The sequence below is a fragment of the Apium graveolens genome, chromosome 8, assembly GCF_009905375.1.
Source record: "Apium graveolens cultivar Ventura chromosome 8, ASM990537v1, whole genome shotgun sequence".
NCBI lineage: Eukaryota > Viridiplantae > Streptophyta > Magnoliopsida > Apiales > Apiaceae > Apium > Apium graveolens.
Genome location: NC_133654.1, coordinates 106,966,380 through 106,978,743, shown reverse-complemented (window position 1 = coordinate 106,978,743; position 12,364 = coordinate 106,966,380). Strand labels below are relative to the sequence as shown.

The following is a 12,364-nucleotide window of genomic DNA, read 5'->3' as shown; positions in this document are numbered from 1 at the left end:
TATTCAAAAAGATAACTCTGAATATGTGGGAAAATTTGACTCTAAGGTTTTTGAAGCAATTTTTCTGGGATATTCATTGAAGAGAACTGCCTAAAAGTCTATGTACTTGAGAAAACGAAAATTATGGAAAACACATATGTGATTTTTGATGATGACAAGTGTCCAGGCTTTGAATGCCTTGGTGAAAATGAAGTTGAAGCCCATAAATTTGAAAATCTCAACATTATTAGTGATTCTGAAGATGAAGCTGAGGTCAGCACAAGCAACAAAATTGATGAAGAGTCAACTGAACAAGTGAATCATGAGAATAGAAGCTCATCTCAAACAATTAAATTTGATAGCACAAACTTAGGGGGAGAAAGAGGAGAAAGTTCTGCAAGTTATGCCAATGATGAAGAAAATGCAGAAAATTCAAGTCAACAAACTCACACCAGGAAATGGGATAAAGTCACAGAAGAGAAGCAATTATTGGTGATCCAAATGCTGGAGTGAGGACTAGAAGTGCAACTGCAAATGAATGTCTACATGCATGTTTTCTGTCACAAGTTAAGCCTAAGAAAACTGAGGAAGCTTTACTTGATCTTGATTGGATATTTTTTATGTAAGAGGAGCTAAATCAGTTTGAAAGGAACAAAGTTTGGCAGTTAGTTCCTGCACCAAAGAACAGAAGTGTAATTGGAACAAAGTGGGTGTCCAGGAACAAAATGGATGAAAATGGGATTGTGACAAGAAACAAAGAAAGGCTGGTTACAAAAGGCTACGCACAGGAAGAAGGAAGTGATTATGATGAAACTTTTTCTCCAGTTGCAATACTTGAAGCAATAAGAATCTTTCTTGCATTTGTTGCACATTCAAACTTTAGGGTGTATCAAATGAATGTTAAGAGTGCATTCCTATATGGTGAGTTGGAAGAAGAAGTTTATGTAAAACAGCCACCTGGCTTTGAAGATCCTAGATTTCCAGATTTTGTCTACCAACTTCTAAATGCTCTCTATGGACTAAAGTAAGCACCTAAAGCATGGTATGACACACTGTCAGAATTTTTGATTAAACATGGATTCACTAGAGGAACCATTGACAAGACTCTTTTTTACAAGCAACATGGTGGTGATATGATCCTAGTTCTGATATATGTGGATGATATCATTTTTGGCTCAACTAATGAAAATATATGTCAAAGATTTTCAAAACTCATGCAGAGTGAATATGAAATGAGTATGATGGGAGAGTTGAGTTACTTTCTTGGACTTCAATTTAGTCAAAGAAGTGATGGAATCTTCATCAGCCAAACCAAGTATATTAAAGATTTATTGAAGAAATTTGGTATGGTTGATTGTTCACATGCATCAACACCTATGTCTACAGCTACAAAGTTGGATGAAGATAAGAAAGAAAAAAGTGTAGACATTTCAGGTTATAGAGGAATGATTGGATCTTTGCTGTATTTGACTGCTAGTAGACCAGACATTATGTTTGTAACATGTCTGTGTGTAAGATTTCAAGCCAATCAAAAGAATCACATTTGATAGTTGTGAAGAGAATTTTCAGATACTTAAAGGGGACTCCAAACATGGGATTATGGTATCCTAAGGGAACAGGTTTTAAAGCTGTTGGACACACATATGCAGATTTTGCTGGATGCAGGATTAACAGAAAGAGCACTAGTGGAATTTGTCAATTTCTTGGACAAAGACTTGTATCCTGGTATAGAAATAAACAACAATATGCGTCAACTTCCACAGCTGAGGTTGAATACATAGCTGCTGGAAGTTGTTGTGCTCCAGTGCTTTGCGTTAGAAATCAGCTAATGGCCTATGGCCTAGTATTTAAAAAAATTTCAATATGTGTGACAATACTAGTGCTATCTCTATTGTGGCTAATCCAGTTAACCATTCTAGAATAAAGCATATTGATGAAAGGTACAATTTTATTAGAGAACATGCTGCAAATGGTACCATTGAGCTCATTTTTGTTCCAACAAAAAAACAGTTAGCTGTCATTTTTACTAAACTGTAACAACCCGCACTTCCGGACTATTAGTTCTAAATCGAAACTAGTACAAAATTTAATATATTAATCCAAAATTCTATTACAAAGGTTACTATTACAAACGCGCAGCTAACGTAAGCGGTCCAAAAGTCAATTCACTCAAATCCTAAGATCCCCGAACACTAATGGATCCAACTGAAAATCTTAGACGAAACCTGAAATATTAAAAGGGATGAGTTACAAAGTTCAACAAGTAAAAATTGACTAACTCTTTAACCGAAAATCAATGGGTGTTTTAATAAAATAATTTTTTTCAAAACAATAATGATTTTGTAAAACGATTTCTAAAAATAGATCCAACCCAAAGTTTTATATTTCAAAATTCAGAATTTAAAACAGAGCAGAATTTATAATAGGGTAAAATAGAACGAAACGATAATTCTTATTAAATACCACAATCTTGATCTACTACCACACTTTTCTAGTAGCCGACATCTAATTCTTATTCTTATTCTTTATACCACACTTTGCCAGTGGCTGGCATCTAAATTTCAATAATTACGCGCCCTTAATAGGTATCTAAAATTTGCACACTTGTGTGCCTAATAAGGGTATCTAAGGCTATTTCCGGAACTATAGCGTAAATTACGAACGGGTTCAAAAATGTAGAGACTGGGTTTCAAAATATTCTCGTACCTTGTTTCTTATATAGTTCAAAATATAATTCTTATATCTTATACGAAATTCAAAATTCGAAGTATCAAAACTTTTCTGAAAATAAAAGTAAGTCAACAAGTACTTACCTCAAAGTCTGATCAGATCTGAAATTAGCCTTTTGACCCTCTAAACGACGTTATCTTGAAAAACACGAAACACGAAAGTTGTAGAGAATAAAAAAAAACTTTCCGAAAAGTCCAGGATCACTGAATTCTGACTTACGATGAATTTTCTATGAATTTTACAAGACTGCTGATTTTTGTGCCTAAAAGCCTTACGAATTTTAATACAAAAAGCGATGAAGACGAATAGGATGTATTTATAACGATACAAAACCCTATTTTCTTAACCTACAAATTATCCATATTAGATTTGGATCCAAATTTTAAGCCCAAAACTCTAATTCAATTTTAAATCCTAGTCTTTATCCAATTTTAATACCTTTATCTATTATTCAATTATTAATCTAATTCTAAAAAATACGGGATATTATATACTACCTTCCTTAAAATAGAATTTGGTCCCCAAATTCATAAAAATCTTATACATCTACGCCGCTAATCTCCTAAAAGTCAAACTTAAACTATGATCCACAGAAAAACATCCTAAGGAATGTACTACTCCAATAACTAATACCCTCCGAAGGACAGCCTGCTCTGATACCAACTGTAATAATCCGCACTTCTGGACTATTAAATCTAAATCGAAACTAATATAAAATAAATTTACTAATACGAAATTCTATTACAAAGATGACTTTTATAAAAGCGCAGCTAACGGAAGTTCACAAACCAATCTACTCGAAACCTAAGTCCTCGAACTCCAATGCTATCCAACTCGAATTATAGACCGAACCTGAAATATTAAAAGGATGAGCGGTAAAGCCCAACAAGAAAACAATCGATCCAACTAGTAGGCCAAGTAACATGAACACATATAACAAAATATGATAATATATACGATACGATATACAAAATAAACACTTTCTATACATATTCTTATTCTTATTCGATACACACAATACTCATAATATATAAGCAACAATAATTCAAAATCAATAACTCATGCCACGACCATTATAGCCCGGTGATAACGGTCCTAAATTTTCACAAAACTGTCACTACAATCCGGTGACTACAGTCCTAAGTTCTTATTCGATATTTTCACAAACCAAGCCACAAATCAAAGATCTCAAGATTATCGTTGAGACAACACATATACATCGATACATATTCTATATCATATAGTACTTTTAAATATATCATCAGTTAGTCTAAATTTTGATAATCAAATATAGACACATGACTTGCAATTTCGAAAACACTAGCAAAATCGATCGAAAACTTACCTCAAAATCTGAACAGATCTGAATTTGTCCTTATAGACCATCTAAATGACATTTTCTTGGAAAACCCAAAACGCGGAAGTTGTAGAGACTGAAAAGGCCTTTCCGAAAAGTCCAGAACCAACAAATTCCGATTTACGATAAATTATCTACGAATTTTACAAGATTTCTGATTTTTGAGAGAAAAGGCCCTACGAATTTTAATAATAAAGACGAGGAAAATGAGTACAGTGTATTTATAACGATACAAAACCTTATTTCTTAACCTACAAGTTATCCATATTAGAATCTGGTCCAAATTTTAAGCCCATTAGTCTAACCCAATTTTAAATCCTAGTCTTTATCTAATTTTAATCCTTTTTTCTATTATTCAATTATTAATCTAATTCTAAAAAATACGGAATATTACAAGTGATGACAGCTTCTTCTCAAAAACTTGTTGGCAGTTTGGCATCTTACAGCATTGTTCTAGCAACATCTACTAGTGTTTTATTCTTTCTCTCAACTACCCCATTTGGTTAAGGTGTTCTAGCAGCTGAGAATTCTTGAACAATGCCCTTGTCTTTGCAGAATTCAGTTAAAGTTGCATTTCTGAATTCTGTGCCATTGTCACTCATCAATCTCATCACACAGTTTTGATCTTTATCCTGCTTCTTAATCTTTTTAATGTGTTCAATTTTGATGTGTGGAGTTTCATCCATAGAATGCATAAATTCTACCCATGTGTACCTTGTGTAGTCATCCACCATCACAAGTGCATATTTCTTTCTTGAAATTGATAAGACATTTACTAGTTCAAATAAGTCCATGTGAATAAGTTCCAAAGGTGCACTTATGGAATTCACAGTTTTACTCTTATGACTTGACTTCTTCATTTTGTCTTTTTGAAAAGTCTCACAAACTTCATTTTGAGCAAACTCCAGATTTGGCATGTCTCTCACTAACTCCTTTTTCACCAGGGTGTTGATTTCCTTGTAATTCAGGTGAGAGATCTTTTTGTGCCACATATTGCTATGCTCTACAGATGCCTTGGTATAGAAGTAACAAATTCCTTCCTTATTTGCTGAGTGTAAATCTGCAACAGACAGGCTTCCTTTTCTTATGCTTTTCAGAGAAACTTCACTAGTCTTTTTGATGATGATTTAGCATTCTCCTTTGTCAAATATAACATGGAATCCTTTATCTGTGAATTGACTAACACTTAGGAGATTCACTTCCAAACCATCAACCAGTGCTACATCTTCAATGATAACATTTCCACAAATTAACTCGCCATATCCCATTGTGAAACCTTTGTTGTTGTCTCTAAAAGTCACTAATGGGCCAACCATCTCCTCAAACTGTGATAGCAGGGCCTTATCACCTGTCATATGTCCTGATCACCCACTGTCTATGATTTATATGACTTTCTTCTTTTTGTCTTGCACACAATGAGGATTAAGTATGTTTATCTACCCAAGAAGTGTTAGGTAATTTCTTCTTGTTAACAAAATTTGCAGAATTAGAATGAGTTGCTTCAGAATGAATGGTGTTCGCTGATTGATTTGCATGTTCTCTTTTAGCTGCAGACTCAATATTGACTTTTTAGGTCTACTCTCAGTTTATGGCAACTTGTCATCACTTTCATGTTGCAAGGAATGTAATCAAACTTATAACGGAGGGAATAGGGATCTTCAGTCTTTGCTTCATTATATTTGCATGCTCTCAATCTTGATTGACTAATAGCCTTTTTGCAAAGGTGAGTTAGATGATTTATAGAGCCACATTTCTGACACTATTTCCTAGGAGCATCTGCAATAAATGGAAATCTATTTCTCTTATTTATCCCAATCTTCCCATTTCTGTTTTTCTTCTTCTTTCCTGCATTCTCAGTCTTAACTTCCTTGATTGGCTTCCTGAGGGTTTGATCCACCATGGGCTTCTTCTCAGTTTTAGGAGTTGGAGTTATTTCTGTGGATTTGTTCTCATTGTCCTCATCAGCAAGTTCTTGCTTTATCACCAACTCCTCTTCATTGAAACTGACTTCACATGCCTTGAACAAAGGTGAATCAACCTTTCTCAGCATAGCTGGGACATTTTCATTTATAGTTGCTTTACCCTTGTTACCTTCATTCTTTTTGTTGTTGTTTAAGGCATCATGGTCAAGTCCAATAACTATGTTGCAATGGTTTGTTCTTCTCATGGTACTAACCAACTAGCTGAGAAGCATTCCTTGATGATTTCAGTTTCACCTCATTCTTTTCTATCTTTTCCCTCGGCACAACTTCTATCTCACTATCACACTTCAGCTTGTCCTTTAGATAGTCATTTCCCTGCTTGATAGTCTCAAGCACAACAAGTTGCAATTCCAAATTTTGCTTCTCAACCTCAAGCTTCTCATTAGCTTTTGTCAGCCTACTAACCTCTTCAGTACACTACGCCATAAGTGGGCTATTGTAATGCCTAAATGGTGTTACTATAGGCCCCAAAAGCGTTACAATAGGTCTATTGTAACACCAGGGGCGTTACGTATACGAGCATTACAATAGACACCCTAATGTAACACTTCACTGATCTGTTGTAACAGAGAGGAAAACGTTACAATAGGCTACTACTGTAACACTAAAATGCCCAAATGTAACGCAAAATGAGTGATACAATAGCATGATCAAGATTGCATAAGTGGGACCCACTAATGGGGCCCATATAGTCTATTATAACAGTCTATTTTATCTATTGTAACACAATTTTTTTATAATTAAGCAATACTAGCATATGTAATTTAACACTATATATAATCATATATTACACTATAATAGGGGCAAATGTAATCATTAATTTTAATTTTTTTAAATATATTCTTAACTTAAAAAATATACCATTAGCAACAAAACACCAAAGTTTCCATACATAATAGTCTTGATATTCAAACCATACTACTAAATAACAGTGTCAACTCCATACCATACTACTACTTTACATCCAAAATAGGCCCAACGTCAAATACTCACAAACCCTACACATATCACAACTACTTTTACGTCTAATAGGACTTCTGCTAGAACTACTGCTTCTACGAGTGACACGCTGAGGACTTCCACTAACACTTCGACTTCGGCTCATGCTCCTGTTAGGGGTCATGCTTCTATTAGGGCTCATGTTGGGGCTCTTTTCCATTCTTGTTTTTGGACCGAAAATTTTTCTGCTCAATATCCCTATAAAAAATTTAGAAATATATAAACAAGCATTAAAAAACAAATATTTTAATCAAACTATGTATGAATAGATTAGAAGATGATTATTTATCAAACTATAGGATTAGCTAAGCAAACTATATATGTTGATTTTGACAGGCTTTTGATCAAGCAAAAATATTGTAGAACCAGAACATAACCTAGATGAATATTACACATACAATTGAAAGTAATACGCATCTTAGGGAAAGTCACACACGCCTTCCCAGAAGCATCCCTCTGGCCAGTAGAACTAATACTTCTATGCGACAATGACGTACCATGAGATGCATGCATTATCTTTTCATTCCACCTGTATCAAAACAAACATTTATAACTTGTTAAACTGTAATGCATGAAAAAAAAGAACCCTAATCAATGTTTTCACCATTCACGACTTCCAATATCTAATTTTGATCAGAAGGTAGTTACATGAGATATAGGTTGTCTGCAGGTGATCTAACATATTGTCATTACAAAGACAATCACAGACCAATAGCTCAAAAAGTTCATCCTTCCTAAGGAATAACACCCAAACACGTCTGTGGTCTGTGCCAAAGAAGATCAACAATTGTAGATCCATGGGGTATTGTCCATACAAGCATTAGATATGACACTATTATAATACACTACATACTGAAACCTTATTCACAATTCCATCGTAGAATTCTACCAGGGCTTTTTTCCGTACTGATAGTAGCAGTATTTTGTCTTTTCTATATATACACAAGTACAGAGTCTTGCCAATTATAAACCAACCTACTGTCTATCGCCCTGTGTAAGTGCCCCAAAAGATTCTAGTCTCTTCACAATGATGGCAGCAAATCTGCGTTCACCACCAAGATTATTAAGAGTAGCCTGTTATATAAAGAATAAAACATATATTATATCTAACATAAGAATTAAACTAAGAGAATATTATTCTGAAAAGTCATTTATTTCTGCCTATAAATGAACGTAACAGAAAATTGGACTCATTGTCTACCTATACTCTGGGCAGAAGCTTGATTCGATCGATGAGTTCTTCCAAACTGTTGAATTGCACAATCAGCACTCCAGGGTAATTCAATGATCACATGTACCCTCCTCCTCTATATAATAGTACATTAAATTCACAACATAAATACAAAATGAAAAGACAGTTGGTATGCTAGGCATTGGAGCAAGGAGAAAAATAAAGATATTCAAACTTTATGTAGCAGCAAAATTTTGAAAAAGAATGGTACAATTCTGTCAAGGATTCACTTAAACCTGATTTATCACCCTTCTATCTGTTTGCAATGACACGCCAGCAAATCCAACCTCAGATATTTAGTCTGGGAACTAGACAAATAGACCCTAGTTTACCCCTTCCCTATCAGCTATGAAGAATATAAATTAAACAAGTTACTGTATAATTAGATGGCTTCCTCAGACTCACATTTTGTATAATCTTCTATTACCCAGAGAGCACCACTTCATTAAAAAAATTACATTCATGGCAGTCTGACCAGCACCACTCCTACGAGTAGCAAGTGGGTGACTAGCTGTTCAAGACCTATAAGTGGGTGACCAGCTCCTGCTAGTATTACTTTAATTTTGTCAAAAATTTTGTTATGTAAAAATGTAATTATGGCGATAAAAAGTTAAAACACACATACACACATGATATCACTTCTCAAATATAAGTGACTAGTTGAATGTTTAAGGGACAATTTTTACTCAAACACTGATGACTCAACTTAATTGAATGATTTCAGAACTACCAATAGCAGGCACCATACAGAAAACCAACAATACATATGACTTTTGAAATATAACATGCATAGTTAATTATAATAGCTCAAACAGGAAGGCATATCCTGTATGCAAACATATGTAATAAGAAACATATGGAATCTGTCAATCTCTCACTACAATCAAGATCAACGACGTAAAAGTTACACATAAACCCATATCAAAATATTCTTATAACAATGATGGCCCTAATCACCTCATGATACCATAAAACATTATTTACTTCCTCTGTTTTGACTCTTCAAGTAATTGAGCAACCTCAAAATTACGTATAGTTGACTCTTCAGGTAATTGGACAACCACAAAATCACTTATAGCACAGATACAAAATCATTTGACAATAGATTATACATGTCACTACCATCAAAGTAGCCTATATATACACAGATACAAAATCACTTATAGCACAGTTACAAAATCACTTGTAGTACTTATAACAACAAAATCACTTATAGCACAGATACAAAATCATTTTGTACACAATCAATCTGTACAAAACATGTATGTATATACACATACCAACAGCAGGCAAGGTGGAGTTCGACACGGGCACGACCCGATCCGGACCCTGTTGACCCGATTCTGCCATTTTGATGATCCACAAGCGCGAGATTCAAATCTCGATTAATTCAAATCTAATCTTGACAAAAAAGAAGAGAATTAGAAAAAAACGAAGATATAAAAATCAAATCTTTATGCGGAAGCTGAGAGATGAATTAGAGAGAAGTATAGAGTGAGACATGAATTTCCATAAAAGGGAGACTGAGCCTTCTATTGATCGAGCGAAAGAGACGATTAATCAATATATAACTAAGGAGAAACAAATAGAGGCTATTTGAACTACTAAAAAATAGATGTCAAATTAATATTTATAAATATTATTTAGTTTTATTTTTAAATTTTCCTAAAAGAATAACATATAGAAAAATTATAATATATTATTCATTATATTTAAAATAATATAACTTTTAATTTTATATATTATTTGGTTATTACGTTAACTATAATTTAAAATATATACTTTTATACAATATATTATTTATTAATTTTAGAGATATTATTTTATTTTTTAATATTATAATATAATTAATTTCAATTCTTAAAATTTCAAATCAAATTATTTAATATGTAATATTTACGTTTTAAAGAAAAAACTTAATATAAAGGTAGAATTTTATAATATTAAAATTATATTATATATAATAATATATTTTAATTTCAAATAATACTATATAAAATTTTTATAATTTTAAAACTTATTACATAATATTATTTTAATACTAATTTATGATAATATTTTTACTTTAATATTTTTTAAAAATGAAAAAGTAATTATTGTAACACTAGGTGTTGGTGTTACATTTCTGCAACACCAACATTTCTCTGCAACACTAGTTTTATAGCTATTGTAACACTAATTGTGAGGTGTTACAATATGACAAAAATTTCTTAGCTAATATAACGCTCCTTGTAACGTTTCCATTACGTTAGCCCACTGATGGCGTAGTGAGTAGCTGCTACCATGCTAGTGTGGATGTGGAACATCTCTATGCTCATCTTTTCAACAGTCTCTTAATATTGACTTGTATTTAAATCAATAGTGGTAAGATTTGTTACCTCTAGTTTTGATGAGGATGACTCTCCTTGCTCCAAGGCCATGAGTGCATAATTTTCAACCTCCTCATCTTCATCATTATCAGAATCATCCAAACTCTTTCATTCTGCAATGTAAGCTTTACCCTGTTGCTTCTTCAAGAGAGTTACATACTTTGCCTCCAACTCAGGATAGGTTTTATCTTTCTTCACCTTTTTAGGCTTCCTGCATTCAGTAGCAAACTGACTCAATTCATCACAATTGAAGCACCTTATTTGTGATCTGTCAACAGATCAAGTCTTGTAGTCACTTTTGCTACCAAGAGTGTACTGTCCCTTTCCTTTCCAGCCGTTGTCCTTGTTAAATGTATATCCTTTACTCTTGAAGAAATTTGTCTTTTCACTATAATATTAGAGAATTTCCTAGCTAGATAAGCCACAGATTGATCTATCTCATCAAGTTCATCCAATGTATAGAAATCATCTTCTTCAAGTTTCAGAATGACTTGCTTCACTGGTTCCTTGTTCTTTTTCTCAATGCTTGAGACATATGGAGTCTGGATCTCTAATTCATCATCAGATGAATTGTTGTCAATAACAACTAGTGTACTTGTTCCTTCAACAATGTGCCCTTGACTAGTTCTTAAGGATTTTCTTTGAATCATTTCCAGTTTCTTATGTCTTAAAAATCCCATTTAACACCTCCAGTGTCATCCTGCTCAAGTCTCTTTCTTCTCTTATGGCTGATATTTTCTATTCAAGATGGTCAGGAAGGGTGAGCAAAAATTTCAAGTTAACCTCCTCAGCTTCATAGTACTTGTCATGAAGCTGCAAGTCATTAATCAACTTATTGAATCTTTCAAACGCATCAGTAATACTCTACTTTGGTTTTGCCATAAAACCCTCATACTGAGACACCAGTATTCTTCTTTGATTTAACCTAACTTCCTCTGTACCTGCACACAGTATCTCAATCTTCTCCTAGATTTGCGCCATGTCACAGTTGACAATATTATTTTACATAAAATTCTCAAGTGACTCTATCAAAATTAGTTGTAGCCCAGTGTCAAGAGAGAATTTTTCTTTATCAATGTTTGTGTATTTCAAAGGATCTTTAGGACCATAATGAGCTGAGATGACCATGTATCCATCTGTAGATTCTTCAATTCTTTTCATAGGAGTATAAGGTCCATTCTTCAGAATCTGGATGTACAAGGGGTTGGCCATCCTTAGAAACAGTATCATCTTCTTCTTTCATAGTGTATAGTTAGTCTTATCAAAGGCTGATATCTTTATACTACTTATCTTTTTGTATCAATTCTTCCAAGATCTTGATCTGTTTACTTTCAGATTTTGCTCTGATAACACTTGTTAGATATAGAATACAACTCGGGGGGGGGGAGTGAATGTGTTTTAGATATTTTAGCCTTTTTCAAACTATTGTGAATGGTGAACAAAGCATATTACTTTGTAGATATATTGTGTTTAACAGAAATAATGAAGCATGCATAACAAACACAATATTTTCAAAACTCACTTAACTTTGTATTAAATTTAAGTATGTCTTACTACAAATTTATGGGTTCTTTTGTAAGTAAAGAACTCAGCTTCTATCTTGAGAGAATTACAAGAAAATCTAGATCTGTTTGTTACAACTAAAACAAAGGACCAGTGTTTACTTTATAGATTAGTAAACACAGGTTTACACAGCATGCAATAAGATGTACTAAAC

The 12,364-nt window shown here is 33.4% G+C and overlaps 1 long non-coding RNA gene across 5 annotated transcripts; it reads right to left on the bottom strand.

The window, feature by feature from the left end:
• Window positions 1–6,858: 6,858 nt before the first annotated feature.
• Window positions 6,859–9,877, bottom strand: LOC141677559 (uncharacterized). 5 transcript variants are annotated; one of them, XR_012557459.1, is made up of 4 exons: window positions 9,780–9,877; window positions 9,559–9,674; window positions 7,446–8,354; window positions 6,859–7,245 (listed from the first exon to the last, which is right to left on the bottom strand). It is a non-coding gene; the product is annotated as an uncharacterized LOC141677559 (long non-coding RNA). The 5 variants fall into 5 exon arrangements; XR_012557462.1 differs by having other exon boundaries at window positions 7,446–7,576; window positions 7,696–8,354; window positions 9,559–9,841; XR_012557460.1 differs by having other exon boundaries at window positions 7,446–8,121; window positions 8,249–8,354; window positions 9,559–9,841.
• Window positions 9,878–12,364: the final 2,487 nt, after the last annotated feature.